A 15,583-nucleotide genomic window follows, 5' to 3' on the forward strand; every position below is an offset into this window, starting at 1 on the left:
AGCTGTTCTCCTGTTCCTCTGTACATCAATCTAAGGTACTTACCAGTAATAAATTTGATCTGCTCCACATAATTTTCAATTAAAAGACTGACAATTTTTGAATTTGCACTTTGTTGAGGCATTTTTACTCTTTAATAAAATTGAATCAGCTGTTTCGGAATAAAATGTACCATATTACCACAGTATGTTCACAGCTAAGCCTTTTAACGAAGTATTAACTAATGAATTACCAAATTAACAGGCTTCGGTCTGAATACCCCTAATATCAAGGTATTTCCGAATAGAGCAATGTTCTCACAAACGGATCCTGATGAAAGTTGAGAAAAACTCGTCAATGTTAATTTTGTTGCTGGCGAAGATTTCACTGGCTATACTGTATTCTCTGGGGTTAAATGCCTCTTTGGCCAATCTCCAAATTAACTGCGAGACGCACAACTGTCGGAAAACGTTCATGAATTGCAAAAGTAAATATCCAACAAAGCGCTTTATTGCCTTTATTGCTTCCTTTGGTGACGTACTTACAAACGTATTTTATCGATTTCACCAAACTTCTTTTTCTTCTTTACTGGCGTAGACACCGCTTACGCGATTCCGCCGAGTCAACAACAGCGCGCCAGTCGTTTCTTCTCTCCGCTACGTGGCGCCAATTGGATATTCCAAGCGAGGCCAGGTCCTTCTCCACTTGGTTTTCCAACAGAGTGGAGGTCTTCCTCTTCCTCTGCTTCCCGCGGCGGGTACTGCGTCGAATACTTTCAGAGCTGGAGTGTTTTCATCCATCCGGACAACATGACCTAGCCAACGTAGCGGCTGTCTTTTAATTCGCTGAACTATGTCAATGTCGTCGTATATCTCGTACAGCTCATCGTTCCATCGAATGCGATATTCGCCGTGGCCAACGCGCAAAGGACCATAAATCTTTCGCAGAACTTTTCTCTCGAAAACTTGCAACGTCGACTCATCGGTTGTTGTCATCGTCCAAGCCTCTGCACCATATAGCAGGACGGGAATTATGAGCGACATATAGAGTTTGGCTTTTGTTCGTCAAGAGAGGACTTTACTTTTCAATTGCCTACTCAGTCCGAAGTAGCACCCATGGATAAATTGATACGAAACTCTTTGATTCGAGAGAGCGCTGTCAAAGTCCACATTTTTTATAACATTTGCCAATGATGCCACTATGGAAGAAATGTGTTAGGGAATTTTTAGTAAATGTTTTGGGAGTTTGTAATTTCCACACCACCGCTGAGGTATACAAAAGGTGCGTTACCGAAGTTAGTTTTGGGTGCTCGGTTCCCCTATAGGCCTATATCACTCATATAGGTACAAAATAAAATCACAACATTTATTAGTATTTACGATACTTTCTACTAGTATTACATTTATTTGTACTTATAATTTATAATTATAGTAATATTTACATCTACTACGCTACTCCAAACAACATATTAAATTGGATCTATTAAATATTACAATACTATTTATTAAATTACATTACAATTCGCAAGTATGATATATTTTTGTCATGCAATAAATTGCATCTAAAACAATATCAAAATAGGCACAATTTATGAAAAAATATTTCTAAATTTCACTAAATAACTATATTTTTCTACTAATTAAAATTATTTACGAACCTGGATCCATCCTTCTCCTTGTTGGGGAAAAACCGTCGCGCTCCTACGCATCCAGCCACACACTTATTTTTAGTTCTCGGCATTTTCCTATAATACGTTAGGAAAACATAATGTATTTATATACATGTATTTACGATGGCTTTAATAATACACTTACCAACTTTATTTTTAGTAAAAACACTTATACACTGTATTTTTAATAAAAAAAAAACACTATATTTTCACAACACAATTACTTATGTACTCCACAATGAAAAATAACGAACTGATTTTGTCAGTTATTTTTAATGGGATTTTGTCTGGCAGTTCATTGTTTTACTTGTCACCTGATTCGTAGCCCATGAACTTTCAGTATTGCCATACCAAACCGTGAGATCATGGGCTCTCTCAGAAATCGAAGAGAGGAGTTTCGGATCAATTTATCCATGGTAGCACCTGTCGGCAAGAGTAATCCTGCGTTGGATTTCCAGACTGACATTGTTGGTGGTGTTTACGCTGGTTCCAAGATAGAAGAAATTATCTACAAGTTCAAAGTTATGACTGTCAACAGTGACGTGAGAGCCAAGTCGCGAGTGCGACGACTGTTTGTTTGATGACAGGAGATATTTCGTCTTGCCCTCGTTCACTGCCAGACCCATTTGCGTTGCTTCCTTGTTCAGTCTGGAGAAAGTAGAACAAACGGCGCGGGTGTTGAGACCGATGATATTAATATCATCGGCATACGCCAGCAGCTGTACACTCTTATAAAAGATTGTACCTGCTCGATTAAGTTCTGCAGCTCGAATAATTTTCTCCAGCAGCAGATTGAAGAAGTCGCACGATTGGGGGTCGCCTTGTCTGAAACCTCGTTTGGCATCGAACGGCTCGGAGAGGTCCTTCCCGATCCTGACGGAGCTTTTGGTCCCGCTCAACGTCAGCTTACACAGCCATATTAGTTTTGCGGGGATACTAAATTCAGACATTGCGGCATAAAGGCAGCTCCTTTTCGTGCTGTCGAAAGCAGCTTTGAAATCGACGAAGAGGTGGTGTGCGTCGATTCTCCTTTCACGGGTCTTTTCTATGATTTGGCGCATTGTGAATATCTGGTCGGTTGTTGATTTGCCAGGTCTAAAGCTACACTTATAAGGTCCAATCAGTTTGTTGACCGTGGGCTTTAATCTTTCACACAATACGCTCGACAGAACCTTATATGCGATGTTAAGGTGGCTTATCCCACTGTAGTTGGCGCAAATTGTGGGGTCTCCTTTTTTATGGATTGGGCATAGCACACTTAAATTCCAATCGTTGGGCATACTTTCGTTCGACCACATTTTGCAAAGAAGCTGATGCATGCACCTTATCAGCTCTTCGCCGCCGTGTTTGAATAGCTCGGCCGGCAATCCATCGGCCGCTGCCGCTTTGTTGTTTTCAGGTGGGCAATTGCTATTCGAACTTCTTCATGGTCGGGCAATGGAACGTCTGCTCCATCGTCATCGATTGGGGTATCGGGTTCGCCTTCTCCTGGTGTTATGCGTTGACTGCCATTCAGCAGGTTGGAGAAGTGTTCCCTCCATAATTTAAGTATGCTCTGGGCATCGGTGGCTAGATCACCTTGGGGGGGTTCTACAAGAGTATGCTCCGGTCTTGAAACCTTCTGTAAGCCGCCGCATTTTTTCGTAGAATTTTCGAGCATTACCCCTGTCGGCCAGCTTATCAAGCTCTTCGTACTCACGCATTTCGGCCACTTTCTTTTTCTGTCAATAAATGCGTCTCGCTTCCCTCTTTAACTCTCGGTATCTATCCCATCCCGCACGTGTTGTGGTCGATCGTAACGTTGCGAGGTAGGCAGCCTGTTTTCTCTCCGCTGCGGCACGCCACTCCTCGTCGTACCAGCTGTTCTTTTGCACTTTCCGAAAACCAATGGTTTCGGTTGAAGGAGTTTGAAATGCCGTCCCACAGTTCCCTTATACCGAGTTGTTGACGAGTGCTCTCAGAGGGCAGGAGTGTAAGCCGAGTGGAAAATCTTTCGGCTGTCTGTTGTGATTACAGCTTCTCGACGTCGAACCTTCCTTGTGTTTGTTGGCGTGCGTTTTTTGCTGCACAGAGGTGGGTGCGAATTTTGGCTGCAACAATATAGTGGTCCGAGTCGATGTTAGGACCTCGGAGCACACGTCTTCCGTCTATCACAACATGATCGATCTGGTTGGTGGTTTTTCGATACGGAGACAGCCAGGTAGCTTGATGTATCTTTTTATGCTGGAATCTAGTACTACAGATAACCATATTTCGGGCCCCGGCGAAGTCGATCGGCCTCAACCCATTTGGGGATGTTTCCTCGTGGAGGCTGAATTTACCGACCGTAGTGCCAAAGATACCTTCTTTGCCCACCCTGGCGTTGAAGTCGCCAAGCACGATTTTGACATCGTGGCGGGGGCATCTCTCATAAGTGCGCTCCAAGCACTCATAAAAGCATCTTTGGTCACATCTTCCTTCTCTTCCGTCGGGGCGTGGGCGCACATCAGCGATATGTTGAAGAACCTCGCTTTGATGCGGATTGTGGCTAGACGTTCATTCACCGCAGTGAATGATAGTACTCGGCGACGGAGTCTCTCTCCCACCTCGAATCCCACACCAAACCTGGGCTTCTTTATATGGCCACTGTAGTAAATGTCACAAGGACCTACTCGTCTCTGTTCTTGTCCCGTCCATCGCATTTCTTGGACGGCGGTGATGTCAGCCTTTATCTTTACGAGGACATCTACCAGGTGGGCAGCGGCACCTTCCCAATTAAGGGACCGGACATTCCAGGTGCATGCCCTCAAATCATAGGGGGGGTCTCTCATTCGATGCTGTTTTTTCCTTTTAATTGGGGGTGTTTTTTTTACGTGGCGGATCCCAAACCCAGCGCACAACCCTATGCAGGGGATGTTTCGCCTTCTCACTTTAGCTCGCCTTCAAACGGATGTTCTTAGGCTACCTAGAGGATACTTGGTCAAAGACCGGAAGTCGTGAGTTGCTTGAGTCATATTTAAAAGAATCGTTTCTGGCCGCTCCCAAGTGAATGGCGATCAGAGAACTTTCCTCACTTGCGTGAACTTCTACACATGACTCCATCCTCATCCATCCCATTTCACCAAACTGCAATACTAAAAATTGATATGAGTTTTGAATATGAATTATACAATAGTAGTGAATATAGTACGATCCATGTGTTGTCAACTTCGATATTCACTCTTCTAAGTTAAATGCTGAATGTTCTGTTATCTGGTAAGCGACGCCGATAGAGTTGATACCCATCATTTCCAGTTTGTGTTTCCAAAAGAAAAGCACGTGGATAGTGTTTCGTGAATTTATTGTCGGATATGCAAACCGAAAAAGGATTGTAGTGTTCGCAAGGTTCATGAACCATATAGGTTTCTACTACTTCATATTATTCTGGATCTTCCTCTACATCAGGAATTTCTGGAGAAATGATTTCATCAATTTGATCTGGTGTAACCATCATCGAAAGAAGAATGTGTGCGTGCGGAAAACCTCTATTTTGCCACTCAACAGAGTACATTTAGCATCCAACAGCACCACATGTACGTTGCTTCAAGATAAAGTCAATCAAAAATCGTAACTGTTGTTTGAAAAGTCGTGCTGTGACATTGTGACGATCGCTTGCTGATTTACCGCGATCCATAATTCCGCATTTATGTCACCGCATCTTGGGAGTACTTCTTGGCTTGCCTTGCCTTGGGCTGCCATACTTTGATGGCAAAAAGAACACCGACCGATATTAGGGCGACTTCTTGGTGGCTTCGTAACAAATTTCAATCTACAATTGACCTCTTTGTGTGAAACACACTTAAAGTTTTCACTAAATAATTTTCAATAATTTTTCTTTTGAATAGCCGCAATAAAAAAGCAAGCGACCGAAATTGAACTATTCAAATAATTTACAAATCGAAATATTGAAAACAAAACAAACAAAAATTGAAAAAAAAGTTGTATGGAAAAAAGTTACTTTCCGGAATTATCCAAATTTCCGACTTTTCATGAAAAGTATAAGATATTTTTATTTCTAAACCTTCCCTGATCCACAACGAACAACCTCTGAAAATCTCATCAATACTCGTATTGGTTTAGCCGTTCTCTTAGCGATACTAACGAACAAACATTCATTCGTTTGTATGAGAAAAAGAAAAGGGCTGTTTTTGTGGTTTTCCGTCAATTATTTGAATGTTTCTCTCCGTAAAAACCATCCTTGAACCTCAACGAATATTTTAAAAAAAGAATTATCAAATTTGGTTCAGCCGTATGTAAGTTATGAGCGTACGTACATACAGTTTGGTCAACTTTTATATGGGAAAATGGAATTGTCGTCTTACTCTATCTTACTCGCAATTTTTCCTAATTTGCTCACCGTTTAGACCTACCCTGGACTACGACAAACATTTTAAAACCAAAATCAGCTCAATCGGCCCAGCCGTTCTCGAGTTTTAATCAGACTAACGAACAACAATTCATTTTTATTTATATACTTAGATAAATCACATATTATACATACATATAAATCTGTGTATATGGAAAAAGTGTTCACTCAATTATAGCTTGAAAAATCTTGGAAAGTATTTTTGAATTTTTAATCGGGAATATTTTAAAAAATACAAGCGTTCGCCACATTATTTTTGCGTATCCCTTCTCTGGAGAAGCTCCCCTATCCGTACATACCCCATTTATACCGAAATTCGTGTTTTTATCCGATCGTTAAAGTAATCGGAATCGTGCCGACGCCTCAATGACGCACACCTCTAATAGATGTATTGCAATAGCCAGCGAAAAGTAACCTTAATCGATAGAAAACATCTGGAATTATATAAAAGTTACGATCGGGCAAAAAATTAGAAAATTCCGAAGATCTTTGGGCTGGAAAATAAGGAAGCGTGGTATTTAGTTCCATATAGTAAATGCAACTGGTAGAAATATCGCAGATGTCAAGTTGTCTTGAAAAATCGTGAGCATACAACAAATTTTGACCTGGTAATAAGGAATACAGTATTTTTTTTAAATTTTTGCATATAAATGAAAACGGTGAGATTTTTTTGTACAGCAGAAATCAGTGAACTGCGAACTAAACAAAATTTCAGAAGATGAATATATAAGTAAGTACATCCAACGAAACAAAAAAATGGCGCTCTCAAAATATTTTTGTTATTTTGAAGTTTAAATTGAAAAAGATCCACTGAAACTTCAAATAACTCATTAAATTTAATTTTAAAGTTTTTTTGAAGTTTATATAAATAATGTGTGCATAAAAATTAAACACAACATTTCACGAATAAACATGCCATATCATCTAAATAAAGAGTGCCTTCAAAAATAGTGGACTTTTTTCAAGCTTTTATTGACGGCATTAATATTATATTTCACCAAAAAATATTTTATATTATAATTTTTTGCAGTAATTCTTCATCTAAAATTAAAGAAAACGCATATTAATTCAATTTTGCAACAACAAATTCATTTTATATCTCTTTATTAATTTCTGGTGGCACTTTAGCGTTTTTGACACTTTTGACTTTTTTTGGATTGGGTTCGTATAAAGCACTTAAATACATATACGACTATTTTAACTTTAAATCACGCCCTTTTTTGATAGACAGAAATACTATTGTCAAGAAAGGTTTTTATTTGAATTTCAATTATATCAATTATATATTTCATACATTTACCGATATTTTCGGCCAAAAGTCAACTATAGATACTTCGGCTTGCACAGTTTTCGTTAGATTTAGACAATTCTTGGTAATAAGGAGGAATTATTATTGCAAGGATATAGCCCGCTATATTGAATGCTTCCTGATTTGTATATTGGCAGTGGTTGTGGACCGGTTTCGCCCATTTTCGCGCCTTTATATAAGAATATGAAAAAATGTCACGAATTAAGTTTAATCGAAATTAGTCGATCAGGTCCCGAGATATGTGATTTCACCGAAAAGTAGGCATACCGTCCATCTTCCACGCCCATCGTTCAATTTTCACACCGGCTCCAATAAATACTATTTCGGAGATACAATTCAACGTATCTAGCATTATTGGTTATTTATTTATTTATTGCGCTTTTAAAAGTTTTGAACAGTACCGTTATATGGGAAGTGAGCAGGGTTATCTTCCGATTTCATCCACTTCACAATTCAATTCTTATAATATTGTGTCCAGCAAATTTGGTTGTTCCAGCTTCAGTAGTTTAGGACATATGTACATACATTAAACTTATTAGAGAGCGATACCACGCCCACTTTTTAAAAAAATTTTGCCTGCAAGTGCGCCTTGCTACTGCGATACCTTATACTAAATTACAGTTTTATGTCTTAATTAGAGGGTGGTTCAATAAGTTTTGTAATTTGATAAGAAAACAAAATTTTATGATTCAAAATTCACTTTAATAATATTTAATATTATAATCTCCCTAAACATTAATACACTTGCTCCAACGATCCTACAATCTGTGGATCCCATCCCAGAAGTGAGGGTCCGGATTTTTTGCGTTCTGGAAAGAAATGGAAGTCGCTGGGGACCAAATCTGGTAAATACGGTGCATGCTTCAACAATTCGAACTTTAATTCATGGATTTTAGCCATTGTCAAAATACTCTTGATGAAAAGATTTTTTCTTCTTCAAGCCGGGTCTTTTTTCATGAATTTTTTCCTTCAACTGGTCCTGGTCAGGAACATGGTGATAGACCCAAGTCTCATCCATAGTGATGAATCGAGGCACAAAATTTACTTTAACCTTTTTAAAACGCTCCACATGTTGCTGAGAAAGTCACATTCGAATGTGTTTTTGTTCCATCGAATGCGGCACCCATTGTGCACATAGCTTTCTAAAACCCAAAATTTCACTTAAAATATGGCTTACAATCAGTCAATCGACGATCTTCCAAAACCATAACCTGTAGTTTGGCTATGATTTCTGGTGTTGATGCGTCCTTCACGTGGATCGTCTTCAAGGCTTGTACGATTACGTTTATATAATATATACTTTTAACATTCGTTCGCGAATTTCTCTTGGTGCTAATCCTTCCAAAAATAATAATTTTATCACTGCACGATATTAAATTTTTTCCATTGTAAAAAAATATTGGGACACGGCGACAATGACAGATTGCAATGAAACTTCACATAAGTTCATATGAAGAGTGTACCAGCAAAACATAGAAAGAATTTTGGTTAGTAGCAACGCCCTCTCTTATCGAACGACAAAACTTATTGAACAACCTGGTAAGTGCTTAGATATGACACTTTACAAATTTACGGTTAATGGCGATTTGTGGGCGGGGCATTGGTTCTATTACGCCCATTAACTCTTAATTTTTGTTGTATTAAGAAACCGGCATACCAATTTTCCTCAAGTTACAGATTGCACGAACAGACAGATAAGGTGCAGAATTATCCTAAAAATAGGGCTTCGATCATTCTCGATTAATATTTAAAATTGATTCCGATATCTACTTGGAAATGCATCCTTATACCATTATACAGGGGGAATGCTTCACAGTAGGAATAATGCAATTTTCGGCGCATCGTTCACCACGTCTGCGACGAACTGCTTGATAACCATCAGGTTCAATAAGGTTAAACTTCGACCAATCAGAAAACCTTACATAAGTCCACTTGTTATGCGTCTAGTTAAATTTTTTTTAAACCAAAATAACCCATGTCTTTCTCCCTTACCTTCTCTTCCTCTCTAGTTCGATAGTTTTACGATATTAAAAAAACACGCACTGAGCTTTCGTTAAAATGAATTTGAGCTGACGAAATATTAATAGCTTTTTGTGACAAAGAAAGCTGAGTTTGCGTAGGCATAATTTTTTTTTATTTAAAAGAAAACATGAATTACAAGAGCTAATCACACAAGCAAATGATTTAAAATTTTTGAAATATAAAGCAAAATATCTAAAAAGTTTCCCTAAACAACCGCACGTCTGCAAGTGAATTCGGGCATTACTCAATACCGTTTACAATGAATTTGTTTTTTTGTCTCGCTGGGTAAATAAAACAATTTTACATATACTTAAATGGTCCAAAGACAAAGGTTTCAAATATAAATTTAAGTTAAGTTTTATGTTAATACAGAAAAATAGTATATACATATAGTCTATATCTACCTAATTACAAGTATTCAAAATTATAATTATTCCAAAATCATTTCATAATATGTCTAACATATGTTGAGTAGATTCGGCCTGAATCTAAGTAAACCTTCGCATTAAGTGGAATTCGACAAGCTCAAAAATCAAAAATTTTTAACACGTAGTATTTATACTCTTCAATTATATCAAAGGAACTTCTAATACTGAGCCAAACAGAGGTTGAGCAATCAGATTTGTTTTTGGAATTTGGTTCGCATATAAAGTAATTGAATATATATCAGTAAGTTAAAAAATGAAGCTATTGACTAGTTGGTATGTAAAAGAATGTACTTATGCCTTCCTTTAAATACATACTTATTGTACAAATATGCATGTTGCAAGCAAAGAAATAGTAGTGATTACCAGTTGCTGAAAACTCTTTTACCATAATTGTTAACAAATTTTGGTTCCGGTTTGATTTTGAAATTCTATATCTACTTATTACTTAGCTTCGCCCCCAGTTTGTTGTTGTTTTCGTCTTAGCCTTTCGAACACTTTCTTCATATCAACCTAAAGGTCATCAATCGGATAGAAGTCAGGCCCAAAATCTTTACCGTGCCCGCCCCTGGTATAAATGGCAGTGGGTCATCTGCAAATGGTAGCATAACATTTTATAGTATATGCGTGGTGATGTTTCAATTCAATGGATCGGAAACATGTGAATATCATTTTACTCGATTCACCATGTTTTAAAGTTGTTGGGGTGAATTGTGTCCCATCCTCTGTATTAGGGGGACTTCTCACATACTCTCGATTCATCAGTCCAATATATGTATGTTACTCCATTTTTCAATTGGCCATATCAGATGTTCATTGTCGTGCTACGTGATTTTTTTTTAATAAAGGCACCTTACGAAGGCTACTAGCTAAGTAGTTATTTTCTCGAAAACACAGTTCATCACATACTAAAATTTAATCATCTCGAATTTGTAAAATAGTGTTTTAGCGTACCTGACGTTCAGCAACTTTTGAAAAATCCGTTTGCGAGCTCAATTTTCTTGTTATTTTTTATACATTATTGCAATATGGATAATTTTTGAAGCTTTTTATATGGTTTCAAATTTCCTCTTTCCGTTTTTCACTACAATGTTTCGCTCGTCCCACTAAAGGACACAAACGTGTTATAAATTTTTATCTGTTCGAAAAATGGGGAAATCCAGTAAAAACTCATTGATGTCTACTATTATCTTGACGTAAAATCAAATTTTTTTCAAATTTATTGCTCACTACTACTTCATCGCAATATTTTCTGTTCTCCGAAATACACTTGACAAAAAATATCTGTCGTAGTGACAAATATGTATGTATATCCCAAAATTAATTTAACTACTTACTACTATTACATTGCCCGCTGCTGTATCTCAAATTATCTCTAAGTATACGTACATACATATGAAAGCAAACCTATCTGACATGCTGATAAACTCTACGTGCATACATCTAAAGTCTAGTAGTTCAATGAATTTGTATTCGAAACACATACAACGGAGAGCCATCGACTTCACTGTTGACAATAACAACAACTATTTACTTACTCAGAAATCGGGGTCGTTTACTTGTATGTACATATGTAAGTATACTATAATATACATATGTATATGCGTTGATAGATTCTCGCGTCAATCAGTGCGGCAAGTAGCCAAAGTTATTGAGAAGGGCGGGACGAAATTTTTACAATTGCCAGCACACGAGATCGCGCGAAAAATAGCATTGGCAAGTTGATTCTCATTCATTCTTTGACCGTCAGTTATGAAAATATGTCTGTATTTAAATTAATGCACATATGTACATATATGAACACATTTCTGTATATGTTACATATTTGCACTTTGTACGTAATTTACAAGAAATGTTAGGGCATTGGGAACTAATTGAAAATATTTACCCTCATTCTTAATAAAATAGAGGCGCCTACTTAAAAAAGTTATTTCGAAGCAAGAGTACCAGCGCCAAAAAGTATTTATAATTAAGCGTGCTAAGCCATGACATTGCCCCATTAGTAAAACTCAATGTCATCTTTCAGGCTATTTGTGTTGTTTACAGTGATTTTAGGGGTCTATACCAGAGTGACACTTTCAAAAAAAAATTTTTTTATTTGATTTTTCGATAGCTTATATTTTCATAAATATCTTGTGAAATTGGGAAGGTCGTATCTAGAATAGTTTTGGCAGCGTTTAAAGAGCGACCGCTCGGGGGTGCAAACATACATACATATGTAAGTGAAACTTTAAACGCATTTTTCTCGAAGCGACATTTTTCAAAATTGCTGACATCAAAACTCAACGAAAAATTAACCGATCGACTTCAAATTAATAGCGGGATTCTGTAACCGGTCTCTAGTCTCTATTTGAGACATTTTGAGGCAAAGTCTCAATTTGAGACTAGTTACTATTCACTAAACAGTCTCTAGCGTTAGTCTCAAAATATTCAGACCTGGTAGTTAGCCGGTCACAACACTAAAAAGAGCTCTTGCCTGCCATTTTGAATATACTGAATAGAGATCATCATAGATATTAATCGATTGTGGTATTTTTATATTTGTAAGCAACTCAAACACGAAAAAGTTAAAAATAAATAAATTTTACATAAATTTCGTAAATATTATGAAACCAAGTCAACATACTCGTATATTTTCATTTTTATTGATAACTATGTTTTTTGACGATGTTATTAGAAAATTTAATATTTGTTATCGACATATTTATTTCCATTCAAAACATCTCTGTAAAAACATCTCTGAATGATGAAATGTAATAGATTTTGTGACTGTCACTTACAGAATAGCAAAATCGTCTCAAGTCTCAAAAATTGTCTCTAACTTAAAATCTCAAATTTAGAGACTTGAGACTGTCTCACGTTACAGAATCGCACGGTAAAACTGAGTATTTCTGAATACATTTACTATACAATGAATTACGATCTTTTTGATTGGTTGAAAATTGTCAATTTCGCATTAAAACCGACCATTTTTTTCGTAAAAAAACGATTTTTTTTAAGTTATACTTCTTATACGAGTTCGGAAAAGGTTGCGATAGATTCATATTGCGTAACCTTGTCTCCGAAGATGTTCGAGTAGCAAGGGAAGCGGTGACAATCGGCGATCGTTTCTTTCGGCACAGCTCGGATTTTCTATCAACAACACAATGTTGCCATGCTTATGCTATTGTTGTTTTTGTAGAACAATGTTTCAAATTTTGGTTGGTGACATATTCACATGTGTGCGCATATGTATATTTGTATGCTTGTGCATTATTGAAGTTATACTTCTTTTTCTTTCGTTTGTCTTTCATTTCTGCGAATTCTCAACTATTTTGTGTGACTTTTGGTTGAAGTACTCTGCGTTGGCCTTTGAAAAATTAAGACTATACTTCACAGGATCATTTCTGCAGTTAGTCTTCATTTACATTTTTTTTGGAAATCGACCCGCGATGACGAGGTATATCATTTTATCTGACAGCGTGAGGTTTATGAACTTCATTTCTAATTTTGCCTTGTGGCGTATTAGAAATGATGTTTCTTCGAAAATCGTTCGCTTACAACGGATAAAACGACTTCTGAGTGGTGGTTTTAATAAATAAATTCCAAGGTTTTACACAAAAATAATGCAGTCAAATACATAAGTACAGTACGCTTATGTATGTTTGTTTGCTTTCGCTTTATTTTTCTTTCGTTTGTCTTTCATTTTTGCGAATTCTCAACTATTTTGTATGACTTTATTTCTTTCGTTTCTGTTTCATTTCTGCGAATTCTTTGTTTGACTTTTGGTTGAAATACTCTGCGTTGACAAGTCGCAAGGAGAAACTTTCAATGAAATTGTTTACTATTATGAAAAAGTTCAATCTCAACAGTTAGTTTATGCCGCACTATCAAGAACTGTTGCCATTAAAGGAGTTTACATTATCCCAGTGAACAAACAGAAAAAATGTTATCATGGCATTGGAAGCAATGACAGGTCATGTCTCGCTTTGCGAAATGAAAAAAGAAATTCAGGCGTTGTTATTTATCACAATGAGAAAGAAAAATGTCATTTTCTCACTCCTCATTTAGATATAAAGGCTCCGTACGCGAGTGATGCTGATGTGACGATATCAACATCAACAAGAATTGGCGATTTGTGTGCGGTAGAATGCAAAATGAACCCTAGCGATAATCATAATAGTAAAAAATTGAATTTAATTGCCATTTATATATCACCAAATTCATCGATGAGATATATAAAATTTGTCATCGGTAAAGCTTTATTACCGTTGTCAAATGCAGGTTCGCAAGCTTTTTGCAGATATTATCGGAGAACCAGTAGAGTGTAGCGAACAACCGGTATTCCTTGCGGGAGATTTCAATGTAAATTTCTCATTGCCAGAAGCTGAACCATTGCTGCCTCAGAGAGAAATTTCCATTAGAAATGATAAATGGAATTCGCGAGAAATATAGATAAAATAGATGTAAGACATTTCATATCGTATTTTAGTTATCATAATCCAATTGTAAATATTATAGATATCAAATCCGTCAGAACCCAGAAATGATAATTGAATTAGACTTTGCTTTATAAAATGTGCATGATAAATTTATAAAATGTGAATTTAAGAAAGTGTTGGTCACTTCACCATATATTTATCCTTTCCCTCTCGCTAGTTTTCTTTCATATAAAATGATATGCATTTCTTGGAATATCACTAAGAAGTATAACTTCTTCCGCGCGTAGGGACTCCACGCACCTTTTTTTTAAATGACGCCATATTGTTAATTTTTGATATTTTCAAAGATCGTAGAAAAATCTTTAAGTTTAATAGGCTTTTCAAATTTTTTTGTTTGAGCTACTCATTCGGCCGGAATCGTGCCAGCAGTTGGGGCACTTGTTTTTTGTCACCTCTGAAGACAGCCTATAAGTCCGTTATTTTTCAAAATTTTTGTAAAAAAAAACTTAAAATATAGCTGAAAATACACCTTATTACGTTCAAAGAAGTTCGAAATATTCCATTACGTACTTTCTTTAAAAAAAAAATTCACGAAAACGCCTAATTTTTCTCGACCAAAAATTGGAATTAAATCGCGAACATTTATGCTTGATTATTATTTTTATAACTTTCATAGTGGATTATCTCAGCAACTGTGCATCGATGCACTTAATTTTGGACGATGACGCTCGATCAGTGTATATTGATGGTATGGTGAATTTAATCGAGGTGGTAGATCACTCAAAGACATTTTTCGGGAATGTCGCCAAAATCAGTTGTTGTCTCGGAAACTATTGATGCTGAGAGCAAATTGATATTGCAACATCGTCATGTGACCTATCACAGATTGAGACAACTATAAGCATTAGTGAGACCAGCATACATTAAATATTGGTCGAGAGAAATGTTAAAAAATACGATAACTGTGCTTCGAAACACGTCTATCAAATCATGACAGGTTATGAATCGTGGATTTATACGTATGAGCCCGAAAGTAAACAGCAGTCGACTGTATGGGTGTCTAAAAATACGTCGAATTCAACAAAAGTTGTTCGCACACGAAGTGCATTCAAGCAAAATGTCCCTTGTCTACATATCTGGTAGGAGCATCGCTGCAGGCATTCACTGCACAGTGTATGAAATGCTAGAATATACACACTCAACCCATTATCTCCGCACTGGAACGATACGAGACCTGGTTTACTGTTGGACAACTATTAGTACCATTGCAGTCCGCGATTAGAAAACACTATCTGAATTAATTTTGCAAGATATTTCACATTTCTGGACAGATATATACGAATGCCATTCTTAAATTTAAAGACTTTTGAAAGTAC

At 36.8% G+C, this 15,583-nt stretch overlaps 1 protein-coding gene and 1 non-coding gene across 8 annotated transcripts in view; one reads left to right on the forward strand and one right to left on the reverse strand.

Annotated features, from left to right (window-relative positions):
• LOC105233071 (long-chain fatty acid transport protein 4) overlaps positions 1 to 15,583 on the reverse strand; it is a 32,211-nt gene that overhangs the window by 12,069 nt on the left and 4,559 nt on the right. The window lies entirely within an intron of this gene.
• LOC125777936 (small nucleolar RNA U3) lies at positions 13,148 to 13,352 on the forward strand. The gene has a single exon (XR_007422457.1). It is a non-coding gene; the product is annotated as a small nucleolar RNA U3 (small nucleolar RNA).

This window comes from Bactrocera dorsalis, chromosome 3, assembly GCF_023373825.1.
Source record: "Bactrocera dorsalis isolate Fly_Bdor chromosome 3, ASM2337382v1, whole genome shotgun sequence".
NCBI lineage: Eukaryota > Metazoa > Arthropoda > Insecta > Diptera > Tephritidae > Bactrocera > Bactrocera dorsalis.